General features: G+C 35.7%; 1 pseudogene; it reads right to left on the reverse strand.

Annotated features, from left to right (window-relative positions):
- Positions 1-10,304: 10,304 nt before the first annotated feature.
- LOC149188900 (putative F-box/LRR-repeat protein 8 pseudogene) lies at positions 10,305-11,871 on the reverse strand (annotated as a pseudogene).
- Positions 11,872-14,308: the final 2,437 nt, after the last annotated feature.

Consider the following 14,308-nt stretch of genomic DNA (forward strand, 5'->3'; position numbering starts at 1 on the left):
ATGATATATAAAAGCATAGGATTATGATGAGCGAGATAATGTGGTATCATATCTGGTAAAGCTTGTTATTTCTTTTTTGCCGATGATACCGCTCTACAAACCCAATTATCTGTATACGATCACTGTTGTTATTCTTTTACCCTTACATCGAGGTTTCAATCTTAACTACGTTGAATTGCACACACCATACAACTAGGCTCGACATATTAGATTAAGATGCATTAAAATTATTACCAATCAGCGATTATTGTCGATCAGCTTAAAATTAGTGTGGGTTTTGACACCATAAAACTTCGAAAGCAACAGATTGCAAAAGTAAATAAACATCTAGCCATAAACAAACCCTCAACAAAATTTATGTTACTCTTGTTTTTCAAAGCCAAGAAGGCTTGATCCAATGACCTTAACCCCCACCCAGAACCACGGAAAACGACTTCGCTGAAAATACTTGTAAAGTTTTATCAAGGAAGTTATTAGTGGGCAGTTATAGTGTGTCACTAAACCCAGGAATACCATTGTCTGGAAATTCTGTTCTAATCATCATTCCTCAATTTAAGTTATGTTTGTGGGTGTTGGAAAAATGAATACAGCTAAAAAAACCCACCATTCAAAACCTATGTCCCTAGGTCAATGAATGCAGTCAACTGTAGGCTCAATAAAAACACCGAGACATCAAATAGAGGACCGACACATGGCATCAAGCGTATATTAGCCATAATCTCAACAGCAATAAGTGTTTCCTTACTGTTGTTGTACAGATCTACTATTGTACCTGGTCACTGACTATGCCCTGCTACTCTAGAGAACACTGCCAGAGCAAAAAAGGGTAAAAATTTAAAAAAATAAATCTAATTATATTCTATTGTATTGCACTTCAAGCCATTCTAACTCTGCAGGATTTACGAACACAATGTTTGGGAACTTTGCAGGGTTGTCCTGCAGCCAATCAATTAACATGTGTTTCAGATGTAGGGAGGGTGAACCTAGTATGTGGTCACTGTCTTTTGGGTTCATAACGTATCATTATTGCTTTGCATTTTTCTTGTGCAGTAGTGAAATATCAAATGTATTATCCCCAAAACAAGTGATACAAGGCTGAAGAGTGTGGCCATACCTTATTGGATTCTCCTTAAGATTTACCTTCTCTGAATGGATGGCAAGCTCTCTAGTTTTAACAACATTGCATACTTTATGTTGTGTGTGATGAGTCATCATGGCCTATATGCACGAGGAGAGAAGCCTATTTCAAAATTATGCTAACAAGAACAATCTATATAAAAGGAAATATTATTGTGTCTAATCTGAAAAATAGTGTGACATACAATGAATGGAACTGCCCCACACCTAATGTTGGATATCATTTGGTATATGTCTAGAATGATATAAATCATCGCTGGAATTCAGTCAATATCTGGTGTTCTGAAAAACTGCGTTTATAATAATCTTCTAAGACATAACAGAGATATACACTGGTTTGGAATACTATTTTGCGGCATCTCCTTAGGTCAACGTTGTTGGGCAATGGGTAAAGAACGGGTTATACAAACATAGCTGGTTCATCAACAATGATGGAATAAGAAAATTCAGTGACACAGAAGTTCTTGGTTGGTTCACGATCAAAGAAGGATATGGGTTACAAAAATTTGATGCCATAAAATTTCCTTTGCACTTTGACAATGGCAGAAATCTCCTTTCCATTTATGTGCAAATTCATGTTACCGGATATATATATATATATATATATATATATAAACATTATTGCATCAAAATGCCTTCAAATCTAGAGTACAATGATGTTCTTATTATTTAAGGGATTTGGGTTTCTTCCGGGGAAATTAGAGGAGTAAAAAGTAAAAAAAAAACTACACATTTTGGTTAATCAGTGCAAAACCATATATGCCAGTAGATTTGTAGACTATTTAAGAGTTAAAGGAAATTTTCACTCAAATGGGGAGAGAAAAATATCAAAGTCACATTGAATAGAATAGGAAGGCACAAAAGTATCAAAGTCACATTCTCTACATGGGTCAGCGTTGTATCCATCCAATGCATGAAAATATGTTGATTCCTCAACATTCTTTTAATATTCTCCAACTAAGCAAAACTGTTGTATCTCTCCACTTGTTTATCATTCATCATCATACCAAGCTGGGTCTTTATCTTCTAGTGTGTAATGAAATTGAGTTGGGGTCTTTGTCTTCGAGTGTAAATTGAGTTGAGGTATTTTTTTCTCCATCCACTAATATGGCTATGATCGGGAGCCCAACAAGAAATTTCCTCCATTATCTTAGAGTCCGAATAAGATTTCCTCTCATCATCCACCATGGTTTCCAAATTTCTAATTTCTCAAGGGACAACAATGGAATAAGTTTCAACTGAGTCGTGGACAAATGTCTAGGCCTTGCCTTGACCCTGTGAGTTGCTTCCACTGCCACCCCTCCTACTGGATTTCAAATTACATATTATAGATCTGATCAAACAGAACATGTACCTACCACAAGAAACAAAATAGGCTCTAACTTCAACATCATTTAGACATGTTAGGAATAATCCAGTTCGGAATAGAATATAAAGGTTTACAAAGAATGGCTACAAGAATTTCCGGATATTCAGAACAGTCATGCGTCCTAGAGGTTCCTTGCAAAGGAGAATTGTCAAAGGAAATCAATAAAATACAATAAGCATCCTTTCATATATCTATCTCAGAAACTTAACCACGAGACTGGCCACCAGAAAAAGACCATGTGAGAAAATTGGAAGCTGTTGTGACTAATTTTGTCTTGATTAAGTGACCTCTGCTTCCACATAGCACATGAGTTGATTCTCTAATGACTCTCTCATCCCCAAGCTGAAGAGACCTGCTCTGATCATCCTCTCCTGCTGTCTATGAACCACCATCAACCGCAATGATTAGAGAGGCTCTTTTTTTCTGAACCTGGACACTTTTGGATGTTACTGCTTTACACCTTTAATTTTATAAGGCTAGTGCAGCCGCTGGAAATCGTCACAAGACCTTCATCAGATATTGGGAAATTTTTCATGTATGACAGGATTCATCTTTGCATGCATTGAAATACCAGAGGCCAATAAAAAAGAGAGCATGAGATAGTATAGAAATTAGATAAATTAAGCATAGCCAAAAAAATTCTACATGTACAGAGACACGTGCAGAATGCAACAAGTCAAAAATGTAATTAAGATTGTTAAAAATCACCAACCCAATGGAAACGGGCCTAAACGTTGTAGCTATAACTTTGAATGTCGGCTTACCGATTATACAAGGAAGAATATTCAAAGACAGGAATTGTCTGCTTACTAAAAGATGGTGAAATGCACTGAGATGCATGGATCTATTCTGGAATTTAATTTTGTTTCGGGCATTGCAAGGAAGCCCTAAGATACATGACTGAGTTTCATAAACAAACAGTAGTGTTCTGGAAATACAATATGAGGCACTGGATTTCAAATTACATATTATAGATATGATCAAACAGAAACATGTACCTACAACAAGAAACAAAATAGGCTCTAACTTCAACATCATGGCTCTAACTTCAACATCATGTAGACCTGTTAGGAAATAATCCAGTTCGGAATAGAATAGAATAGAAAGGTTTACAAAGAATGGCTACAAGAATTTCCGGATATTCACAACAATCATGCGTCACAACAGTCATGCGTCACAATAGTCATGCGTCACAACAGTCATGCGTCGTAGAGGTTCCTTGCAAAGAGAGAATCGTCAAAGGAAATCAATAAAATACAATAAGCATCCTTTCATATATTTATCTCAGAAACTTAACCACGAGACTGGCCACCAGAAAAAGACCCTCTGAGAAAATTGGAAGCTGTTGTGCCCAATTTTGTCTTGATTAAGTGACCTCTACTTCCGCATAGCACATGAGTTGATTCTCTAATGACTCTTTCATCCCCAAGCTAAAGAGACCTGCTCTGATCATCCTCTCTTGTTGTCTGTGAACCGCCATCAACAGCAACGATTAGAGAGGCTCTTTTTTCTGAACCTGACAGACATTTTTGGATGTTACTGCTTTACACCTTTAAGTTTATAAGGCTAGGTATCTGCAAGGGCCCAATCTGCAATTAGTCTTAGTGACTGGCTAATACTCCACTAATAAAGAACGTCCTTTTTCACAAAATTGCCAGGTTAAGGATCAACTAGTTCAACTAATAATTGACAATGGCAACATGACAAACTTGGTGTCGCAAGACTTGGTTACAACAATAAATCTTCCCACGACTGCATCCACAGCCCTACAGTTTGGGATGGTTCAAAAGTAACAGCCAACTCAGCCACGAAGATTTTCATCACACTTGCAATTGAACATTTTTATTGACATTGGTTTGTGATGTCTCACCCGTCAAATACTGTGAAAATTTCTTGGGGTGACCTTGTTAGCATAATTGTAGAGCAACCTACAGTGGATTCAACTTTCAAGAACAAAAATTACATAAGGGTGGAAGAACATACAAATCCAAGACAGATAAGATATAAAGAACATACAAATAAAACACGAGCAAAATAAAAAGCTCTAAGCCTCCACTTAGGCATCAGATTCCTCACAATCTTTAGGTGAACAATTAATTCTAGCTTCATCTTGACAAGATATAGTTTAACAAACAACACCAACATTGCCCAAAACCATTCAATATTGAGCCATACACAATTTTGTAAATTGTGGGCCCGAATGCCTCTATTTAGCTCTTAATCGAGCACATCTTGCATTCAACGTAAAATGTTAATAACATCAACCTCTCTAAACCCTCACAGTTGGAGGAGGTACACATGTTACATCCATGATTCCACACAATGCGATGCTATAGATACAAGCCCACACTCAGAGAACATACTATTCAACCCCCAGACTATATCAACAACTTCAACAGAGAACAGGCAAACCAAATCATATTTAAAGGTACACAAGGGAACCTGCCATCTCAAGCCAAAGGGATATCCCGGGCTACATTTGAACAACACTTTCTAGAAATTAAGGACAACTTCTGCATAAGCTGGGAGGAAACAACACATGTAACAATAATTGTATAATTTTGTAATTATTCAGGTATGGGTATCTAGTTTTTAATATCTCAAGCAACACAAATTAGCCCTCGAGTAAGTAGTTACAATTTTGTTATTATTTTAATACTTCTTAGACAACCTGAGGCAGCCCATTTTTGCAAAATATCTTCAAGTCCTATATGAGGGAGGAATGAAGTGTAACTGTAATATTCATTATGATAATTGTCTATTTTCCAGGTGTGTTCTTCACTGCTTGTTTTCCACATCATAAGGGTCCCCAGATCCTTATCATCAAAGGGTCCACATAAGGGTTCAAAGGCATGTTTAAATTGTCTGAGGTCCTCAACCCCTGGGGTGGTTGAGCCTATTTGCAGGTGATTGATGAAGCTGCTCCACCTTTGCACATTTGGTCTTCTAGTGGACTTGGCACTTTGAAATTTTCCATGTCTACCAGAACAATGAAGAAGGGCAAAACTCGATACCCAAGTGTGTAGATGCAAGATATATCTATTAAACATTTCAAAGAGGATTACCTATTCATAATAATGAGAGAGTATTTACATGGAATTTGTGACATGTTTTCCTCAGACAAGCAGACATTGATCAGATTTTGGTGGCAGATAATAGACTAACCTAGATGGCTATATTTATCTCTCATCTTAACCGCCTAACCAAGTGATACAAGGCTGAAGAGTGTAGCCATACCTAATTGGATTCTCTTTAAGATTTACCTTCTCTGAATGGATGGCAGGCTCTCCAGTTTTAACAACATTGCAAACTTTGTCTAATTACCTATTTCAGAATTATGCTAACAGGAACAATCTATATAAAAGGAAATATTACTTTGTCTAATCTGAAATATAGTGTGACATACAATGAATGGAACTGCCCCACAACTCCACTTGGATATTGGTTGAATTAGGTTTGTGACGGTAGTCATGTAACTGTAGTATGACAAGACATAATGCTAATTGACCTAGAGTCTGTAAGAAAAGAGCATCAACCTGTTCAAGGTACACATTACTTTGAAATTCTTGATTAGCTTCCCAAGTACCTGGTTTATTAGCTCATTATACTTTCAACACATTTGAATGATTCGTGTAATTATAATGGTATTTGCACTTACAAACACATTGTTGCAATCAAAATTAGATGGTAAAGAGTCATGATATTGATAACCCAAAAAATGACACGCACTGTCTAATTTCTAAGTTGTGTATGTCCCTTCTGCAAAACAGAACAATCGTTAATGTTACGATACTTTTGCTAGAATATCATACAAGAATCTAGATTTGTTAGATTATATACAAACTTATTTAGTTCAATAAAAACAACTCTAAAATCGAGACCATGGTAAAAGCTCAAGGTCCTGAAAATATTGGAGGCTTAGATCCCTAGACCACTGGAGTGCATCAAACATATGTTGTTATAACTCTTAACCAATAAATGGCATCCCACATAGATCATTACAGTATGCCACTTTCGCAAGTATTGTACAAGGTAAGAGAGAACATCAAACCTTCTGCTTCCCTAACTCCATAACTAATTTTGCCAGAAATTTTTCAGTTTCTATTTGAGTATCCAGCAAAAAGGAAAATTTTAGTCTATGTGCATAACAAAATGACTATGCCAACACTTTAAATTTGATATAGAACTCTGAGGAATCAATCAAAACCTTTTGATTAGTTTCTTCTCCTAAACTCATATGAACTTTTGAATCATATCATGTAATATCAACTACATATAACAACTGAACTCTCGGTGTTGTTGCTGCTAAACTGCACCCCCTCCTCCTCCTGCTCCTCTAACCGTAACGAAAACCATGGGAAACCAAATCAGGCTAACATATAGCTCCTTATGGAAACAACGGTGCAAAAGAACCTTCTAATCTAGTCCATTTTGGAGAAGTTTCAATTAATAGAATGGAGTTGGCTATGCAAATCTCTAAGATGATTGAAATTTTTAGGGATGATGTAGATGCATTGAGATCAGATACAAAATGGACATGCTAACTCTCCTTGCTTATGTAGGGAGGGTGAACCTAGTATGTGGTCACTATCTTTTGGGTTCATAATGTATCATTCTTGATTTGCATTTTTCTTGTGCAGTAGTGAAATATCAAATGTATTATTCCCAAAACAAGTGATACAAGGCTGAAGAGTGTGGCCATACCTAATTGGATTCTCCTTAAGATTTACCTTCTCTGAATGGATGGCAGGCTTTCTAGTTTTAACAACATTGCATACTTTATGTTGTGTGTGATGAGTCATCATGGCCTATATGCACGAGGAGAGAAGCCTATTTCAAAATTATGCTAACAAGAACAATCTGTATAAAAGGAAATATTACTGTGTCTAATCTGAAAGATAGTGTGACATACAATGAATGGAACTGCCCCACACCTGTCATCATGGCCTATATGCACCAGGAGAGAAGCCTATTTCGAAATTATGCTAACAAGAACAATCTATATAAAAGGAATCTAGAAAAGTTAAGACAATTGTCTAAAAAATAAGAACTAATTCATAATATAAAACTCTAGTGAACCAAATTTCTCCAAATTTACATATTCTTCGTTATTTTCAACACTAACAATGGTTTCTTTCCATGGAAGAAAAGCTTTTAGCTGTCGAATTTTTCATTTTGAGTTTGAGATTGGTGAATGGGTCCACAACGGAGCTGATCGAAAAATTTAAACAGGTAATTTCGCATGATGGAAAATTTTCCACAATCCTCTCGAAAAAAATCGTTACCTAATACATATAGTGGCTTTGACGTCAGCCACTCTCTATTGTATCAGCAATTTGTGCAGACTAGCTAATGTTGGATATCATTTGGTATATGTCTAGAATGATATAAATCATCGCTGGAATTCAGTCAATATCTGGTGTTCTGAAAAAACTGCGTTTATAATAATCTTCTAAGACGTAACAGAGATATACACTGGTTTGGAATACAGTTTTGCGGCATCTCCTTAGGTCAACGTTGTTGGGCAGTGGGTAAAGAACAGGTTATACAAACATAGCTGGTTCATCAACAATGGATGAAATGGCATAAGAAAATTCAGTGACACAAAAGTTCTTGGTTGGTTCACGATCAAAGAAGGATATGGGTTACAAAAATTTGATGCCATAAAATTTCCTTTGCACTTTGACAATGGCAAAAATCTCCTTTCCATTTATGTGCAAATTCATGTTACCGATATATATATATATATATATATATATATATATATATATAAAAAACATTATTGCATCAAAATGCCTCATTATTGCATCAAAATGCCTTCAAATCTAGAGTAAAATGATGTTCTTATTATTTAGGGGATTTGGGTTTCTTCCGGGGAAATTAGATGAGTAGAAAGTAAAAAAAACTACACATTTTGGTTAATAAGTACAAAACCATATATGCCAGTAGATTTGTAGACTATTAAGAGTTAAAGGAAATTTTCACTCAAATGGGGAGAGAAAAATATCAAAGTCACATTGAAGATGACCTTCTACATCGGCTAGAATGGGTAGGCACAGAAGTATCAAAGTCACATTCTCTACATGGGCCAGCCTTGGATCCATCCTATCCATGAAAATATGTTGATTCCTCAACATTCTTTTAATATTCTCCAACTAAGCAAAAACATTGTATCTCTCCACTTGTTTATCATTCATACCAAGCTGGGTCTTTATCTTCTAGTGTAATGAAATTGAGTTGGGGTCTTTGTCTTCGAGTGTAGTGAAATTGAGTTGAGGTATTTGTTTCTCCATCCACTAATATGGCTATGATCGGGAGCCAAACAAGAAATCTCCTCCATTATCTTAGAGTCAGAATAAGATTGCCTCTCATCATCCACCATGGTTTCCAAATTTCTAATTTCTCAAGGGACAACAATGGAATAAGTTTCGACTGAGTCCTGGACAAATGTCTAGGCCTTGCCTTGACCATGTGAGTTGCTTCTGCTACCACCCCTCCTACTGTATTTCAAATTACATATTATAGATCTGATCAAACAAAACATGTACATACAACAAGAAACAAAATAGGCTCTAACTTCAACATCATGTAGACCTGTTAGGAAATAATCCAGTTCGGAATAGAATATAAAGGTTTACAAAGAATGGCTACAAGAATTTCCGGATATTCACAACAGTCATGCGTCCTAGAGGTTCCTTGCAAAGAGGGAATCGTCAAAGGAAATCAATAAAATACAATAAGCATCCTTTCATATATCTATCTCAGAAACTTAACCACGAGACTGGCCACCAGAAAAAGACCCTCTGAGCAAATTGGAAGTTGTTGTGCCCAATTTTGTCTTGATTAAGTGACCTCTGCTTCTGCATAGCACATGAGTTGATTCTCTAATGACGCTGTCATCCCCAAGCTGAAGAGACCTACTCTGATCATCCTGTCCTGCTATCTGTGAACCACCATCAATAGCAATGATTAGAGAGGCTCTTTTTTTCTGAACCTGACAGACACTTTTGGATGTTACTGCTTTACACCTTTAATTTTATAAGGCTAGGGCAGCCGCTGGCAACCGTCACAAGACCTTCATCAGATATTGGGCAATTTTTCATGTATGACAGAATTCATCTTTGCAGGCATTGAAATACCAGAGGCCAGGAAAAAAGAGAGCATGAGATAGTATAGAAATTAGATAAATTAAGCATAGCCAAAAAAATTCTACATGTACAGAGACAAGTGCAGAATGCAACTGAAACAAGTAAAAAATGTAATTAAGATTGTTAAAAATCACCAACCCAATGGAAACGGACCTAAACGTTGTAGCCAAAACTTTGAATGCCGGCTGACCGATTATACAAGGAAGAATCTTCAAAGACAGGAATTGCCTGCTTACTGAAAGATGGTGAAATGCACTGAGATGCATGGATCTATTCTGGAATTTAATTTTGTTTCGGGCATTGCAAGGAAGCCCTAAGATACATGACTGAGTTTCATAAACAAACAGTAGTGTTCTGGAAATACAATATGAGGTATTGGATTTCAAATTACATATTATAGATCTGATCAAACAGAAACATGTACCTACAACAAGAAACAAAATAGGCTCTAACTTCAACATCATGTAGACCTGTTAGGAAATAATCCAGTTCGGAATAGAATAGAATAGAAAGGTTTACAAAGAATGGCTACAAGAATTTCTGGATATTCACAACAGTCATGCGTCGTAGAGTTTCCTTGCAAAGAGAGAATCGTCAAAGGAAATCAATAAAATACAATAAGCATCCTTTCATATATCTATCTCAGAAACTTAACCACGAGACTGGCCACCAGAAAAAGACCCTCTAAACAAATTGGACGTTGTTGTGCCCAATTTTGTCTTGATTAAGTGACCTCTGCTTCCGCATAGCACATGAGTTGATTCTCTAATGACTCTGTCATCCCCAAGCTGAAGAGACCTGCTCTGAACATCATCTCTTGATGTCTGTGAACCACCATCAACAACAACGATTAGAGAGGCTCTTTTTTTCTGAACCTGACAGACACTTTTGGATGTTACTGCTTTACACCTTTAATTTTATAAGGCTAGGGCAGCCGCTGGCAATCGTCACAAGACCTTCATCAGATATTGGGCAATTTTTAATGCATAGCTTCTTCAATGCTATGAACTTACCTGAAATACAAGACATCTCCTTGTCCCCAACACTATCACTGTTGCAGAGTGCCATTCTTTCTAGCACAGGGCAATTGGAAACCAAGGCACTCAAACTCTCAACTGAAATAGCAATGCCCATCAAGACAAGTTCTTGCATATGAAGACATTGCCAAGTTCTTGCATCTGAATACATTTGTTAGCAATGGACAGTAACTCTTCCTCGACAATTCTTTTGGACTTGCCACTATCAAGGTGCACCTCTCTTAGTTTCCTACATCCATTTGCAACTGCATAAATACCTCGATCAGGACAATCAGACACCCTGCCAATATAAAATACTTCCAGCTTTGAGCACTTTGAAACAGCCATCAAACCTCTATCACCTAAATGCATGTTTTCAATTTGCAATTCCGTCAGTTGTTGCAAGTTTCTAGTGTAAATGCATGTTTTCAATTTGCAATTCCGTCAGTTGTTGCAAGTTTCTAGTGCTGATTTCCAACAACTGATCCCAAGACCCTGAATTCCGTGATAAAATGAGCGTCCTTAGACACTTGGATCCCGATAATAGTGGGGCAAATAGCTGCCCGTTATAAAGATCTTTAAGGCACAATCGTTGTAGCTTACCTTGCCCTGGCCCTATTCTTTCTGTTTGAACATCTAATCTTCTAAGTCTTTTAGCTGTAAGATCTTCCAGTTCGTTGCAATTCTTAAGTATTGAATTCAAACCCTTCGCTCCAAATCCACATGACCCGCATGAAAATTTCTTAATAGGACCACATACAAGTGAGAAGGACTCTAGACCCTCATCAGTAATCTCGATGCATCCCTTCAGTTTGATCTTATTGAGATGAGTGAAACTCTTTCCAATTAAAGAAAGTGCCTTGTTGTCAATACTGGGAAATTTTCTGGAGCATTTCAGAGCCAGAACAGTCACATGTTCAAATCTAGTGATCAGGGCTGGAAGCAAGGAGGAAAGCTCAGTTCGAGCAAGGAGAACTAGGCGTTGCCTGCTTTTCGATTCAATGCGGTGCCATCTAATGTAGACTAGGGAAAAAGCATTTCGATCTTCATTTGTGAGCTTCTGGAAAATCGAGGCCAAGCATTCATCTAGTAAATATACAATGAGATATCGCTCTGGATACACACCAAACTGTTTGATCTTGTTCTTCTCCAGAAAAAGGCCCATTGGTGGAGGAGCTAAAGAAGAGCTGGATTGACCCATCAGACCTAAGAACTCAATCAGAAAATATTCAATTAGCTTAAGATAAGTTTATGGGTTAAAAAACAGAAGGAAACAAACAAATTTGATCTGAAATTGCACTTGACAAATTCTTAACCGCCTAACAAAGGGAAATCTGGATATTTTCGGCAAAAACATAAATTCTAAGACTTGAGGTAACAGTTCGTAACAGTGAAACCAAGAATTTCATGTAAATCCCCAAAACCCTAACTCGGAAAGCACACTAATTGACAAAAGCCACTGATACAATGGAACCACCAAACAAATCGCTACATCATAGAACCAAATCAATGTGTTAAAAACAGAATTCATATCAATATTTACCTCAGCTGCTAGGTATTCAAGCACAGCTGCAAGAAAAATGGGGGCTCCAATCCCAACCCTCTTGGCATATCTACCATTCTTCAGATACCTGGCGAGCCTTCCAACAGGAAATTGAAGGCCGGCTTTGACTGATTTCGTGACGGGCTTTTTCTTGGATTCTCCCTTTCGGCCCCCTGCACCTTTCCCTGACTTAGCAGAGGTTTCCATAGGTAGCGCTCTGTCAGTTTACAACAATCCAGGAGTTACACAGTACACAATAATGCAGATGCTATGAAGCGAAGACACACCGTCGATCTGCTGGGTCGCATCTCATTTTTATAATTTGTAGTTAAATAAATTGGATGGGTAAGATTATTTTAATCGTCTAACAATTAAATCAAAGGCTCATAATTGTACACGTAACCCCAGAGGAAAGTTGATTTCAAAGGGAAACGCCTTACGGCGTAATTATAATAATAGTATTCCAAAATAAAAATAATTAACAAAATTTTAAATCCAATCTTATTTATACCAAATAAAAGAAAAATATTAATAACAATTATACTCAAAAATATCAACTTAAAAAGTGAGTACCATCTTTTCCAAATTTAGTTGCCATAGCTTTAAAATGTCAATTGATTCCACTGCTTTTTTCTATCATCTCACTCAACTAATATTGCTTTATGAATTCCATCTCATCTTAATTATTATTAAAAAATTATATACAATTTTAAAAAATAAAAATAATCATCCAAGTTTAAAATGAAGAATAAAACGAAAAATCATCCCAAATTTTCAGTAAACTGGCCAAGTAAATTTGAAATTTCAGACCTGATGCCTCACACTGCTAGTGTGAGGCATAGGTCCTCGTGTGTGGTGCAATGGTTGGGATAAGGGAATTATCTATCATCTATAGTTAATTTTGACCTTGTTCAGTGTTTGAATCATATTTTTTATGCCAGCAAAAAAATTAAAAATTAACTAATTTGATGGACTACCCAATTGCTAAGTTTTAATATTAAAATATTAAGTGCAGTGATATTGATATTTGGGTGCTATAGGAAAATATTATAGTGTATATTAAATAAAAAAGATAAAATATAATATTGATTTAATTAAAACTAATAAATTAATTTAATTCAATATAATGTATAGTAATGTTGTAGGGATTATAGTAGGTAAGGATGGTATATTGGTTGTGAGGAGGACAAAAACTTTAACTAATTTGATGAACTACTCAATTGCTAAGTTTTGATACTAAAATATTGGGTGCATTGATAGGAAAATATTGTAGTGTATGTAAAATAAAATGTTAAATAAAAAAGATAAAATATGATATTGATTTAATTAAAAGTAATAAATTAATTTAATTCAATATAATGTATAGTAATGTTGTAGGGATTATAGTAAGTAAGGATGGTATTTTGGTTTTGGGGAGGAAAAAAATTTACGTATTCATCAAGTCTCCCTTATATGACAAACAATAAAGGTTTCTACCTAGGACTATTGTTAACCAAAACATATTAGGTGAAAACACTTAGGTTTTGGTAGATTATTTTCTAATCTTGCATCCAATGGTCAAAGGCTTCCTCCCAAAGGTGAAATCTATGGAAATATCATGAAAAGAATTAGGAAAATTGGGGAAGATATCTCATCCTAAGCATATTTTTATGTCCAAAGAGACTTCAAGAGAGAAGCAAACAAGTATGCTAACAAAAGGTGTAAATTGAAGATATATGAATTAAAAAATAATGGTCAAATCAGATTTGTTTTAATTCTCTAATGGTTGATGGATTCTAACACTCTGAGAAGTGTTTGTAGGGGCAGTGTTCTAAGGTATTCACCTATAAAACCCTCCTTTTGTTTCTCAAATATATTCTCATGAAAATCATGTATTTTATTGGAAGAAAAAATAAAAAAAAATAATTGCATGATGTATTTGCTACTAACTAGGGGCAAAATTATATAATACAAATGTTTTCCTGTGTATATATATATATGTTTTCTAATAAAATTACAAACCAATTTTTACATTAAAAAATTATTATTATTATTATATATATATTATTATATATATATATATATATATCATATTAAAATAAATTTAAATAATAAT

Source organism: Pinus tabuliformis, chromosome 3_1 (genome assembly GCF_031772625.1).
Source record: "Pinus tabuliformis cultivar Carrire ecotype Pingquan chromosome 3_1, CPIR1, whole genome shotgun sequence".
Taxonomy (NCBI): Eukaryota; Viridiplantae; Streptophyta; class Pinopsida; order Pinales; family Pinaceae; genus Pinus; species Pinus tabuliformis.